A 14,010-nucleotide genomic window follows, 5' to 3' on the forward strand; every position below is an offset into this window, starting at 1 on the left:
CTTATTCATGGTTATTTGTTCAGTTCATTGTGCCTTCATTAGTAGCACTAAAATTTAACTGATGTTATATATTGTACAAAAACAATTAATACACGATTATAACATATTTTTACACACCATAATGTATTTATAATCTTCACCTTAGAAGCAACAGTTGAAAAAAGTTCACATGATTTTCTTTTCACTAGTAGCACTATAGAGCAGTGTGTATCATGAAGGTGGCAAGACTCTCATCCAACTGTAAGTTTCATGCTATTTGCTGATCAATAGTTAGTTGTGAAATATTGGCCAAACAATATTTTATGAGGAAGGATATGCATTCAGTACCCTTATCGGGTAGTACCTGTGATTCAAGGATACACACAACCCTGAAAGTAAAGATTATGTTCATTTGTTTGTTTGAGGGCAGCACAGTGGCCGAGTGGTTAGCACTGTTGCCTCACAGCTAGAAGGTCGTGAATTCGCAACCCAGCCTTTCTGTGTGGAGTCTGCATGTTCTCCCTGTGCTTGTGTGGGTTTTCTCCAGGTACTCTGGTTTCCTCCCACAGTCCAAAAACATGTGTGTCAGGTTGACTGGTGACTCTAAATTGCCCATAGGAGTGAGTGTGAGTGTGTGAGGTTGTTTGTCTCTATGTGGCCCTGTGATGGACTGGTGACCTGTCCAGGGTGTACCCCTGCCTTTCACCCAAAGAGAGCTGGGATAGGCTCCAGCAGATCCCTGTGACCCTGGTTAAGCAATAAGCAGGTATAGAAAATGGATGGATTGATGGATGGATTGATGGAAGTTTGTTTGAATGAAAACTCTACAGGAAACCTTGAAGGGCACACTAGTTTTTACATTACTTATATGGAGGTCAAAAGCGATACTTTTTCCTGGAAATAGTATCCATTTAGGCAATTACTGAGCTTTCAATCATACTTAATGCTTATTTTAAGTAGGTAGAGCTTGCATTGCTATTAAATATTTCACTAGTGCTTTTTCAAATTTTTATATCAATTTTTTCCATTAAAAGGACCCTGTGATGGGATTATTTCAACCTTCTACCTCACCTTTTAAACCAATGTGAATTTCTCATTCATATCTCAAAGCTTTTGGGGGAAAAAATGGACAACTGGCAAATCTGCTGGAAAAGCTCCATGCCATCTATTAAATGGATCTTGTGTTGATGCTGTTTTCTTATCTACTTATGTACAATTTAGTTATTTTCTCTGAAGAACCCAAATATTTAAGCATCAATTTAGTAAACATAATTGTATTGCTTGAGTAATCATGGTTGCTCCTGCACTAATACTATTTTCTCATCATCCATTATTACCACCTAATATAATTGACATTTTACAGCTGCAGAAACTGAATATTCCACACTAAATGGCTGAGGGATTTTCAAGGCTTACTATTTTTTCTAGCTTCTTTATTCTAAGAGCATGACTGCTACAGAAGTCTGATTTACACTTTGATTCATGGCCACAATATTCAAGAAGTCATAGTTCTTCATTTGTTTCTCTGATTTGAAGTGTGAGATAAACCATTTTGCAGGTTGTTCCTTAATAAAATGTGAAGAGGTACAAGGTTTTGTTTAGAGTGTCACTGCATCATACACAGTACTTAGTAGAACTGCTATTAGTTACATGTTGCTTCTTTTACAAGAAATGTTATTTGTTAAATGTTGTTTTATATTTAATTACACTGTAGCCTGGACTCCAACTGTATTCATACCATAGCTGTAATACCTCACAATATATTACGTTTTCTGATCCAAAATATCAGTGCTTCAGCTCTAACCTACTTTGTTTCCTAAATCAGTGCAGGCTCAGACATTTATTTTGAAGAATGTCACCAGTTGTATCTGCTGTTCCCTTTGTTGTTCTGCAAATCTGAGAAGAACATAGTACTCTAAAAATAAATGTGATGTGATGCTGACCTTATCTCCAGCTTGTCCCAGGGTCAGTCACAGGTTTTATTCAGCTTGAGTCACTGGCATAGAGTCCTGATGATGATATGCAGTAAAATGTGTTAATGCATATTCATAACTCATTTTCTGCCTGGGAACATTTCAGCTGTGCAACAGACACACACACACGCACACACACACACACACACACACACACACACACACACACACACACACACACGCACACACACACACGCACACACACACACACACACGACATACCTGCACATTACCCATGCTTATACATACTCACATATGTTGTTTGTGTTTATTTCACATTTACATGTACACCACTTGTTAATATTGCGAGTCAGCATGGTAATTTATTTGAGAGACACGCACACATCCACACATACAAACAGCTGTTTTTATTTTTTTCTAGTGAAACCACAAAAAAAACAAAAAAAAAAAACATGGTCATATCTGGTGTATTTTGTTCCAGTTTTGATTAGATGGTGTAAAATCACTTCCAATTCAACAAGACACATGTGACCTGTGTTTAAAAGAACATTAATTAAATCTCCCCATGCTGTTATGTTCAGTGCAGTAGATACTGTATAACAAATTGTGGTGTTTTACTTAATTACTTCATCTAATTTATTGCTGTGACCACTTTTCCTCCACCTGAGTCTTCTTCCATTTTGCTTACTAATTTCCAACATTTTCCAGAATGGCTGAAAACAACTGCTTCTTCTTCGTTGATAAAGTGGTTGTGGTTGTGACTTCCGAACAATCGAAACTATGCTGATAATTAAAGTGAAATGTCATTTTATTTTGACATCAGTTTTCAGATACTGAGCATGTGAATTGATCCTGTACTGTGCATTGTGTTAACTCTCACTCTGCATGAACACAAATCATCAACTGGTCACAATATGAATGATCACAGTGAATTTAAGCACTGAACCCCAGCTTGATTCCAAAAAGATGATTTCACCTATAACTTCAGTGAAATGCATTACTTTAGATCTGTGGGATGTTGTGATGTGGCCAGTGAATAGTCAGGGGCCAGCACTGGACCTGTGCTTCTTTAAATGACACCCTGCGATGGTTATTCACAAAGCACAAAACCAGTCAGTTATGTCTTCGTGTGACATCAAACTTGACTCGACTGTTTACAATCAGTGAAAGCTTTTCTCCATTTTGCAATCACAATGTGTTACAACAGTAAAAACCATAAATATAGGTAACAACCAAAATATATCTGGTAAAATTATTAATAAGTATATGCAGAATGCCAAACTACTATAGATTATGTGCAATATACTATTCAATTACTAGACATAGCATAATGAGATCACAGAACTATCTTAAAATAAATACCCTATTGGATAGGAAAATATTTGCTCATTCTCAGGTGAGCTGAACACTTGCATATTACTAACAATATACATGGCAGTTAAAACATTTTCAGGATATTCACAAAGTTTAAAACACACAAAAAAATCAGTTGTTTGTGTGGCATCAGGCTCAAACTCCCTTAAAAGTAAAATGCAAAATGTGTAAAACTAACAGTGGCAAACCTCAATGAAAACACCCCCAAAGTGGAAAAGACTGAAACTAAATCCCACCATTGCCTAATGTCCATATCACAACAAACACCTTAAAACAAAGCTAACAGAGCGGAGGAAAACTAAAGACATCTCACCTTGTTCCCCGCCAGTGAATGCTTTTTGACTTGTACACCTGAGTATGCAAGTCACTTATTACGCTGAGCACATCCTTGTGTAGACTACAACCACGCACATATATTTTATTGCTCCTCCTGTAAGTCGTTCCGGTCCGCCATAATAAAGGGCGTCCCAAAACTCCTAATCCAAAACCCACTAATTGCATCTATCATTTCCCGCACTTGTGTGGTTTCCTTGCGTCTTAGTCCCACCCAAGGAAAAAAAACAAGGACAGATGAGCATCTTTTGATACTTTCTTTTCTTCAATCCTTAATGTGAACAATCACAAACTGATTTCTGGTAGAGGGGAACAACAATTTATAACAAACTGTCCTCATTTACAGCTTTGGGACAGATCAGAACAACTTCCAGGTCAACCCAGAACCAAGCAGTGAGAAAATATTATAAAATTGAGAAATATTATTTAGAGCGCTGATCCTGATGCAAAATTTCTTTTAGTAGCCTGTTAAGAGTTTGTTAACCACAGATCATTACCCTTTTTAGACAAACTAACTAACTCAGTAGGGCAGCCACAAATTTCATTACTTTCATTAAATTGGGAAATACTACATAAACACTAACATGGGGATTGTTGGATATAACATGTGATTACATGTCAGAAAGAACAGTCCAGAAAAGTTGAGTTGGATGATAGTCTCAGGAGAAAAAGGGAGATGAGCAAGTGTGTGTGTGGGTGTGTGTGTGTATGCCATGTGTGTCTAAATTGCACATGCAGCTCATGACTGCAAGTCTGTTATCCTTAATTTCAGATTTTGTACAGGTCAGAATTATGTGGTGTTGTACAGTCTGTGGTGGGCAGAAGGATGACCTCTGGGGTCAGGAGTAGCTTGCAAAACACAATTTCTTATGTGTGCAGTAGAGTCATTTGGTTACACTTTCTTGCCTCCAATTTGTTTCATGATCACATGCCACACACAGCAAAATACAGTCATGATGAGCGACATCCTGGAATGCGTGGTGTGTATTGGGATCTCGCTGATCAAATGGCCTGATAGATTCTCATTTATAGTTGGAGGAAGTGGTTGTCTGCAGTCAGAGTAAGGAGTTTCAGCATGGTACTGGACGTATGGTATGTAGTGAATGGTCCTTTGCGCATTCAGTTGTACACTGTGCACTGTTCAGTTTTATGTGACAGCAATATCAGTCAAACACATTACACACAACATCTAAAATACTACTCTTGTAATATTAACAAGTTTACTGCAATTAATCTTTTGACAGCAGCAATGTGGGAAATCAGACTGTGGAGCTGCTCAAACAGGAAGACAGCCAGCCAAAATTTCTGACATGCCAGAAATCCATCTGCCCATCTGAGAGCTAGATCATTGATCATTTAGGCAATTAATCAAGCATTACGATCCCACTCGGGATGAGCAGTTCAGGCCTAATTCATACAGTGGCTGTCATCAAGTAAGGCTGTACTTAGATATGGCATCAGCATGTTATAATGTGCAAAAGGACAATGCAAACATGCTGATGACGATATGATTATTAGCAGATGTAATGTTTACCATGTTCATTATCTTAGTTTACTGTGCTGGAATTCTATCATTAGGCAGTTGCTACTAAACTCAAAACACGGCTGAGGTTGTAATGTAATTGGTTTTGGAGCTAAACATAAATTCAAGTATCTGACTGGTTCAAATTTTGACCTAAGGATGACACTAGAATGAGTTCATCCTTTGTAGGACATACATGCCATGGGCAATAAATCTAATCACTTTTTTACATTTTACTCAAAAGCACAGATATGAACCTCATGATGACAATAACAATGGGATGGTATCAGAAATGTCATTACAATTCATCAACATGAAACTATGAATATCTGTTCCACATTTCAAGTCAGTCTATTCAAGAGTTGAGATATTTCAGTCCGGGCTACGCTGATGGACTCGACTAACAAATGTCAAAGATGCATGCACAGATATGTCTGGTACCAGGCTTACTTTAATCCAACATATCTTGAATAACGTCTGTCTCTTTTACAATAGATTGAATAACAACAGAAAGAGTCCAAAGTGTTTAGACAGACTGACAGCCAAACCTGACATTTTCCACTATGTCCCTACAAGCCTGCAAAAAGATAAACAGGTAGGAAAAAAGGATAGATGGCTCTATAGCAGTCTTTTTTGTCATTCATCCATAACTGGGGTAAAACTCAGAAAGCATTACTGTATTATGAATTGAAGTGCATCATGATAAATGATGTGGGAGTCATTCTAGATATCAGCATATGTTGCTATATGGGTATATTTTCTTTCTTCATGCACTTTTCAAATTTATTTTATTTACTTATTCCTTTCTAAACCACATCCATCTGTTGATGCTGCAGCAGCTCTGATCACATGACAACTACATCTGGTACTAAAACTAGACTTCAACCCCACATTATCCCTATCAATGGAGTTGAAATTCTCCTTAAATGTCATCCCTGCTCTCATTGTAATATATTATGCTCTCAGCTTTGCAGGTGTGAATCCTCTCTGCCAGGGTGAACAGGGAGAATATCCTTAGTGGTATTTAAAGCTGAGGTGCTCGTGTCGTTTAGAAACCACACAGCTCTGACTTAGCCAGCCCTCAGAGAGCCCCCGTACAGGTGGATCATCTCTGTTGTCTCCTTTCACAACTAAGGCCCTGGCTGTCTACTCCATGACTCACTTTCACTGTCAAGACGAACAGAGTAATCCCTACAGTAAAAGCCCTCACTAAAGGTTCACGCTTTCTCCCTTCTCTCGAAACCTGAAATACACCCCTGTTGTGTTTCTCAGGTTCATTTTCTGGCTGTAAAAGGAGTTCAGGTGCATTCTGTTTTCATCAGTGGCTGTAACCAATGGAACCAAAAGGCAAAGAAAAAGCAAAAACAAGGCACTTCAATGGCAAAATGCAAGCAAAACAGATATGTGCTGTACATATTGATGTGTACTGTTGGCAAAAGGGAGAAACAGATTGGCCCTTTCTTTGGCAATAAAGATAATACTCTAAAAAGACCCATCTGCCTTATTGAATTCCAGCAACCCCAACACATACACCAACGTTCCCTATTAAACAAACTCACGTCATACACAGCACATACACACACAGAGTAGTGCTCCCTATTAAATAAACTCACGTCATTCACAACCCATACGCACACACATGCAAATGCTGAAGGGCTATTTGCCAGCTGTGTCTCCCATTCATAAATACCATTGACACTGTGCTCATTATGATCAATCTTAAGTCTGTCCATTATTTGCATAATAATTTCTCAAAATGCAGGATAATAAGTAAAAAGAAACTACATGGATTTCCTCAGAACAAAAATGCAGAAAGGGGAAAACGTTTGACACATGCGTGTTAGTGGGGGGTTGGCATCAAATAGACAAAGATAAGCAAAAGAGTCCACCAGGCAAACAACTCAAATATATGTTAAAAAGTGTAACTGAGTTTAGTATCAAATCAGATAAGATAAAATAAGATAGACTTTATTCATCTCTGAGGGGAAATTCAGGAAATCCAGGTGCAGATACTTGGTAAAGAGAAACCATTTTATCATAGAGTATATTCCTTTGGATAAAGCCCACTGATCTCAAGCCTGCGCTTGTATTAGGGGTTTAACTGATGAAGGACATTTCGAAATTCATTCATTTTCTCTGATAGTTGAATCTTTTCAAGTATTTGTTTAGAATAGTCGGGAAAAAAAACAACACAAATACACATTAACGCTTAAGGCTGGAGTGTTCAGAGCCTCTTGTGTCTCTTTGTGTGGAAATCCACATCATTACAAGACTGAAAGGTCTCTTTGGTGTTCAGAGTAACAATACAAAAACAAAATACATTTCCTTTTAATTCCATAACATTTGAATACTAGTTCCAATGTAAGAGTATAGATGTACAGTATAGCCACACACTTTATGAATGTTAATAAATGAAAAAGTATGACTGTGTTTGCTGCAGGCAAACAAGATAGCAATAATAGCAGTTCTGATAAATGCACAGCTAGCCTTCAGCTTCCATTTCAAATTGCAGCAGCTTAATTCTGGGTTTAAAAGTGATGAAAAAATAATAGGAGGAAACACACTAAATTCTCAACTTGCAGCGTATGTTATTTATTTGGTTAGAAAGGAAACATACAACAAAAAATAGGCCTTATGGAACTAAAGGAAAAGTTAAGATATGCCCAGAGTAATTACAGTCATCCTGAGGGGAACAATGAATGTGTGTACCAGTGTGTACCAGTCAATCCCACTGTTGTCAAGAAATTTCATCTAAAACCACATATATCAACCTCACTGGGACACTGGACAAAGCACTGGATTGATCATTTCAGGACCATGAATGTCTGTATAAAATTTCAGAGCAATCTATCAAATAGATCCTGAGATATTTCCATTTCATGCACTGAACCAAACTGCCAACCTGACTAAAAACATCAAGCTGTGTTTTCATTGGAGCTTTTATCCGTTAACTATATTTCTTGGTCAGCTGCAGTGATGTCCTGGAGTCTGGGCTTGACAGACAGGAAAGACCATTAGATTAAGCAACAGACATTTATCTTCAAATGTGAGAAGCATTTTGATGTATTACATATGAAATCATTTCACTAAATTCATTCTCATGTTAATCACTGGATCCAACACTGGCAACTCTATAGCGTGCTATGGGTGGGTAATATGTAGAAAGCACTTTTAATAATTAGTACACTTTACCAGTACTTAAAAACCTTCATGCTGATTCTGCAAGAAAGATCCAGGATCTGTGATCCAGTGTCTAGAGAAAGGCCTTTTGAACGTTACAGTCTAAAAGGTACATCTGTATTGCAGATGTATTAGAGGTTGAATTCTTCACTTCATTCTTTATTTGTACCTATGCCTGCTGTATGAAGTCCAAGGTTCCAGTAGTAGGCTTTTCAACTTACCACTATATAATGTCATTTTCAAAATAATCTTTTAAAAAAAAACAAGGGTTTTTTTTTGAGTGTGTGCTAGATGGTGTATATCTTAAAATGTCATTACCTGTTGTGCTAAAGGGATAAAAGATTCTTACTCTGACTGAAAGAATCATTTTACTCCTTTTTCAAACTTACAATTCAATGATGAATAGAGAGTGACGAGACGAGCCAAATAGAGTAGCCTTGGTCAGAGCCATTTCCTGAGTGTATGAATATATGTTTCATTCCCCTTGAACCATTACATCTCATTTTTGCTGCCTTTTTCAAGGTCCCTAACCAGTGAATGATGTCATCTCTGGCTCTGGCGAAATGGACAGCCCAAAGTCAGCCAAGCACACCGCCACATCTGCTTTCATCCAGGCCGCCAATCCAGCATGCCACAATTATTTATGATGTTTTTGCTTATTTCCAATATAAAGAGGTTAATTACGCTCATGAGACGCCCCAGCGGTCTTGTCTTGAGTGTCGGGGACACAGCTGTAGGTCTGCAAGCTAAATCATGCGCTAAATGTGTCACCTAGAATTAGACCCATTTGGCCTGGGCTGATGGTGGGCTGCAGTGTGAGGAGTCCAGGCAAGCAGCTTGGCTGTGGTCAATTCGTATGGGAGGAGGTGGGTGGGTATCAGTTATTACCCATTGGCCCGGACAAGATGCAGCAAGTCAAGCAGAGCTCCCACTGTGAGAGAAAATTGTGCACTGAAAAAAGTACAGTGCTGTACAAAAGTACAAAACAGCAATGCTGTTGTTTTAATGTACATGCACTGTTCTTTTTAAGACGACAGTTTAAAATTATTTATTTATTCAATCAGAATTTCAAATATAAAACCCGTATTCTGGTCGACCACTGGTTTTTAAAAAAAATCTTACGAGCAAAATTCTGTGCTTCAAATATCCTCACAGTTGTGGCACAAAATATGAGGTGACTTATCACTGCTCAATAAACATTGTTTTGATTGCGCTCTTTTGGCATTTTTTAGGCAGTGTAGTGTATATATGGAATTTACTGCAAGAAAGCACAGAAAAACGACAGTGATAACTACAAGAAAACATCAGTGAGACACTGTAAGGCTTTAATTGCATGCATCTCATTTGCACAAATGATGAGCCACAGTTCAACATTTTATTTTTTCCAGCTGAGTAGACTCACAGTTAAAATCAAATACATGTAGAGAATGTTGTGATTTAACATCTAGTAAGCTTTGGGCAATGTCTTCCTTGTTTTCATTTGATTTTAATCAGCCTGGGATTTTCCTCTGTTTCAGTGTTGGCAGGAAACAACACAGTTAAATGTTCTGTTCCTCAGTGCCTTGCAAGTGATTTTTCGCATATTTATTGAGATCAAAAAATAGGCTATACCTGGAAGCATCCACTGATTAATGTTTCACTAATGTGTATCTTACAAGCACATAAATCTCTTTATAATGTCCATGCAGCATCTACACTATAGAAAGCAAACACAACAAAACATGAGGTCTTTACTGTGGTGACTTTGGCCCCAAAATAATTTCACAAAGAATTTTCACTTAATCTTTGGCAGTTTCTCTCCATTTTAAACATGAAAGGATTTTCCCCTGACATCTACAGTGTTGGAAAATAGCAGAATTATGTTTGTGACTAATTAAAGGAAATTGAATTGAATGAAGTTATTTCTCTAAGGATATAGCTTAAGCATTTGTCTGATGACAAACACCACAGAAATCCTCTGACACTGTAAAGCATCATAGAGGGAGGAATTAATACACTGCTTTCCTAAAATTAAAGCACTAAATATCTGAATGCCATTGTAATAAAAGCTTTAAGACTTTATTGCTTTTACATTCATTGTTAATTTTCCATTCTGTGAGAAAAATGTTTTAAAATAAATAAGACATTTTTTTTATTTGGCTAGTTTTAGCTTGAGATAGTAATGTACTGTATGATTATGACTGGCAAACTGGTGTGATGCTGCCATGTATGTAATTTTTGTATTTACACATTAGCCTTTAAAAATCCATCACCTCAGAATATTTCCCCTATGTGAAACAGCATCTCATTAATCTGGCCAGTTGTCTTGAAACCTGGTGAATGAATAATGGGATCACAGAAGTTATTTATTTACTGAAGTAGTCAAATATTTTTAATATTAGAGTTTGACCAAAATGCCATTTTGTATTTGAATTAAAGCAGGGTAGCAGGTAAGGACAAATTATTCAAGACAGCCTAAAATGTTGTTGTTTTGTAGTTGCGTAGCAAGGCCTCCCTCCATCAGGGAAACAAACAAATGGGCTAATTTTCCAGTTCCATTTGTGTCCCTCGATTTTTACTGGTGCTATTGTGTGTAACATAATGTACTACAATGTTTTGAGGTGTTTTCACAAGTCTACTGCTGTTATACAATAAAGAGTAAATGTGATTAGACTAGAAGTGATGTTGTGTGCATGATTCCCAGTGTGAATGCTTGTGCTGTACTGGCTTCATAACAAAAGTGAGTCAGTAATTAACCCAGGAGTTGATGTTGAAAATATTGGCTTCCCCTGCTGGCACTTGAAAAGTTGTGCAGCTTTCCAGGCACAATAAAGTCAAAATACAAATACACCTGAAAAAAAACAAAAAACAAAAAGACAAGCTGATTTAACTTGACAGAATTTGTCAGTTGACCTAAGTTGGTAATATATTTAGGGAAGGTTTGTCATTCCCTAAAAAAAAACCAGCATTAATGAATATTTAATAATGTCAATCAATAAGCATGTCATTCAATGATAACACACTGTACTTCCACATTTTAGGTCCTGTTTTTGCATAGAGAGTTTCGAAAGCTCTGGCACATCCTGCTACTGAGCCAAATAACCTAGTTTCCATTGTTACAGTCCTGTACCTTGAGGAGTTTGTTTAAAGCAGCAAAAAGCTCCTCCACCTTCATACAAGAGTCAGCGTCCAGGCCATAGAAGCTGAGACACCCTGTGTTTAAATTAAGATGAACTGCCACGACTGTGCTCAGTGTTCTAGTTATAACTTCCCCAGAGTTCAGAGGTCACACCTGGACTATTCTTTCTCTGCTCCAGCTCAGTGTCAGTTCCTCCACTGAGGTCAGTCCCATAAGGGCCCTGTGTCAACACTGGTCCACTGTTTGCCTCACACGGTCACCCTGATCAGGCACTTTCAGCTCTCACTCTTCAAAGTTTGGGTCTTTTTCACAGTGGCAAAAATGACACGGTTAAGAAATGGTGTCATCTAGAGGTATGAAAAAATCTTTAGATGATGGAGTCGTTCTAACACTTTGTAAAAACATTTGTTATTCAATAAAATGTGGGATGTAAGAGTTTTTTAGGGTTGCTCATCAAACACGGTCTGCTCGATAGTCAGATGACGTTTCCAAATGACACGCGCTGACACATTTTTCAAGCTATCCAGGACTTGTCGTTCTTCTTCCTATTCTTTTACAAAGATGCCTTTTGTGTCTGTGAGGAAATTGGATAAAAGAATTGTTAAAAAAAATAATTAAAAAATGGAATAAAAATAGCTAAACAGAGTCAGAAGCAGCTACAACAATAAGTCAGACAGGGAAGGGAAAGGGGGTGAGGATATCCAGCTGCAATAATTATCTTTTTTTCATAGCCAAAACTGTATTTTAAATAGACTGCTACCAGACTCTAATTTAAAGGTTAAAACAAAGTAATTTTCTTTTTTGCGTAAAACATCACTACTTACGACTCTCTCCATTGTGTATGTGGTGTGACTGCTGAAATGAAGGAGGTGAAGTACTTGAGAAAGCAGATGAGCTGATAATAGAGGACGATGAAGGATTGTGTGCCTTTGTACAACAATAACCACACTGAACAGAGTCAGACAATTCAGAACAGAAAATCTACAGAAAAATGAGACTGCATAGTGATTCAGTTTGAGAATGGGCGTTTGATAGAAATAATGAGATGCAAAAGACCTATCAGTGGTTGGAATATTTTCACAGATGAGGCATGGCCAGTCCTATTAGTCAGTGGGAGGCCTTATTGCTGCAAAACCTCTTACTGTCATGTATATAGTGCATTGTTTTGTAAAATGGGAAGAATCCATCTCTGCTGCACTGCCGGACATGCTGCGTCTGTGTGTTCTCACAGTCTGACTGTAAGCAGAGGCACAGTCTACAAAGATGCATGCATTATATCTGACGGGAACGGATGAGGTTTTCTGAAGTGAGTCGCTGTTGAGAAGAAAACCACACTGCATATCCTCCGTCAATGGTCCCTGCAGCAACACACCCACAACAGCACTCCTTCTCTGCTCCAGCAGGCCCCCTGAGAGGGGGCTGCTGCATATACATAGGAGTCAATATGTTCGAACGTACCTCCTTGGCAGGTCATCCAGAGTCTAATCTGCAAAAGGATGTTATGGCAGGCAATGGGAATCCAATTGTATATTACAAAGTCACAGACGATTGACCAGCTGCCAGCCAGACACTGAGGCCAGAGAAAAGAGGATCACTTCTCTCAGTGGCTTCCATCATTCTGTCCACACTGGCCATTGGAGCGGAAGATGTCTCCTCGCTCAGCCCTGTGTCGATGGCATTCTACTTAAAGCAGGTGGGAGATATTCATGGCCTCTCCTCAGACAAACACAGAGGTTGCTTTGCAAGGCAGAAAAGGTCAGCGACTCAAGGAAATTAAACCAGTGCAGCAAAAATCAACCATCAATAGTTTACTCTTGGTTATCCCTGGCTAGAGATAACTTCTGTATGAACATAAAAGCTGGAGGAGTTACAGAGAGATAAGACACACGAAGGAACATGTATTGAGATAATCTCATACTATCATAGCAACTAGCATGTTTCAGTTCCTTGAAATTTTCTGACCACACTTAAGTGATAATTGAACAAGTACTCAGAGCTACAAAGGTTTCTACATCACCTACAGTAAATATGTCATTTGGCAGTATTGAAAAAAGAATTATGAGCACTTAAACCAAAAACGACACATTTATTATATTTATCAGGAGTGTAAAGTATTTTGCATCGTTATCATGTAAATATGACAGATTTATCCAAATGGCTATTTTGTTAAGGTTAAATAAAACTTGGCTTTATGGTTACAAGAAACCAACTTCAAATCATGCTCTCCATTTTGTGTGTGCCAAATCATCCAGTTCCAACAACCGAAGGTAAAGTGGACCACTGTAAATACATACAAACCAGAGTCAAACAGTGTTCTGGAGTTTTCCATTTTTGCAAAATCATAACATTAGAAAAAATTTGTGTTATGGTTTTTTTCAAATTGTATTTTGTAGGCTTTGGAGAGTTGGTCCCTAGTGTATCATTCATCTATCAGCCAAAGCTAGAAAGTCACATGTTATTAAAAGGGTAAGAGCCATTAATAAAGGGCAAGTAAAGTTACTATCTGAAGACAGTGTTTACCACTGTGATCCTACCTGCTCACAGCCATTCATCAGAGGTTATGTAAGTCA

The sequence above is a fragment of the Mastacembelus armatus genome, chromosome 3 (assembly GCF_900324485.2).
Source record: "Mastacembelus armatus chromosome 3, fMasArm1.2, whole genome shotgun sequence".
NCBI classification, from domain to species: Eukaryota; Metazoa; Chordata; class Actinopteri; order Synbranchiformes; family Mastacembelidae; genus Mastacembelus; species Mastacembelus armatus.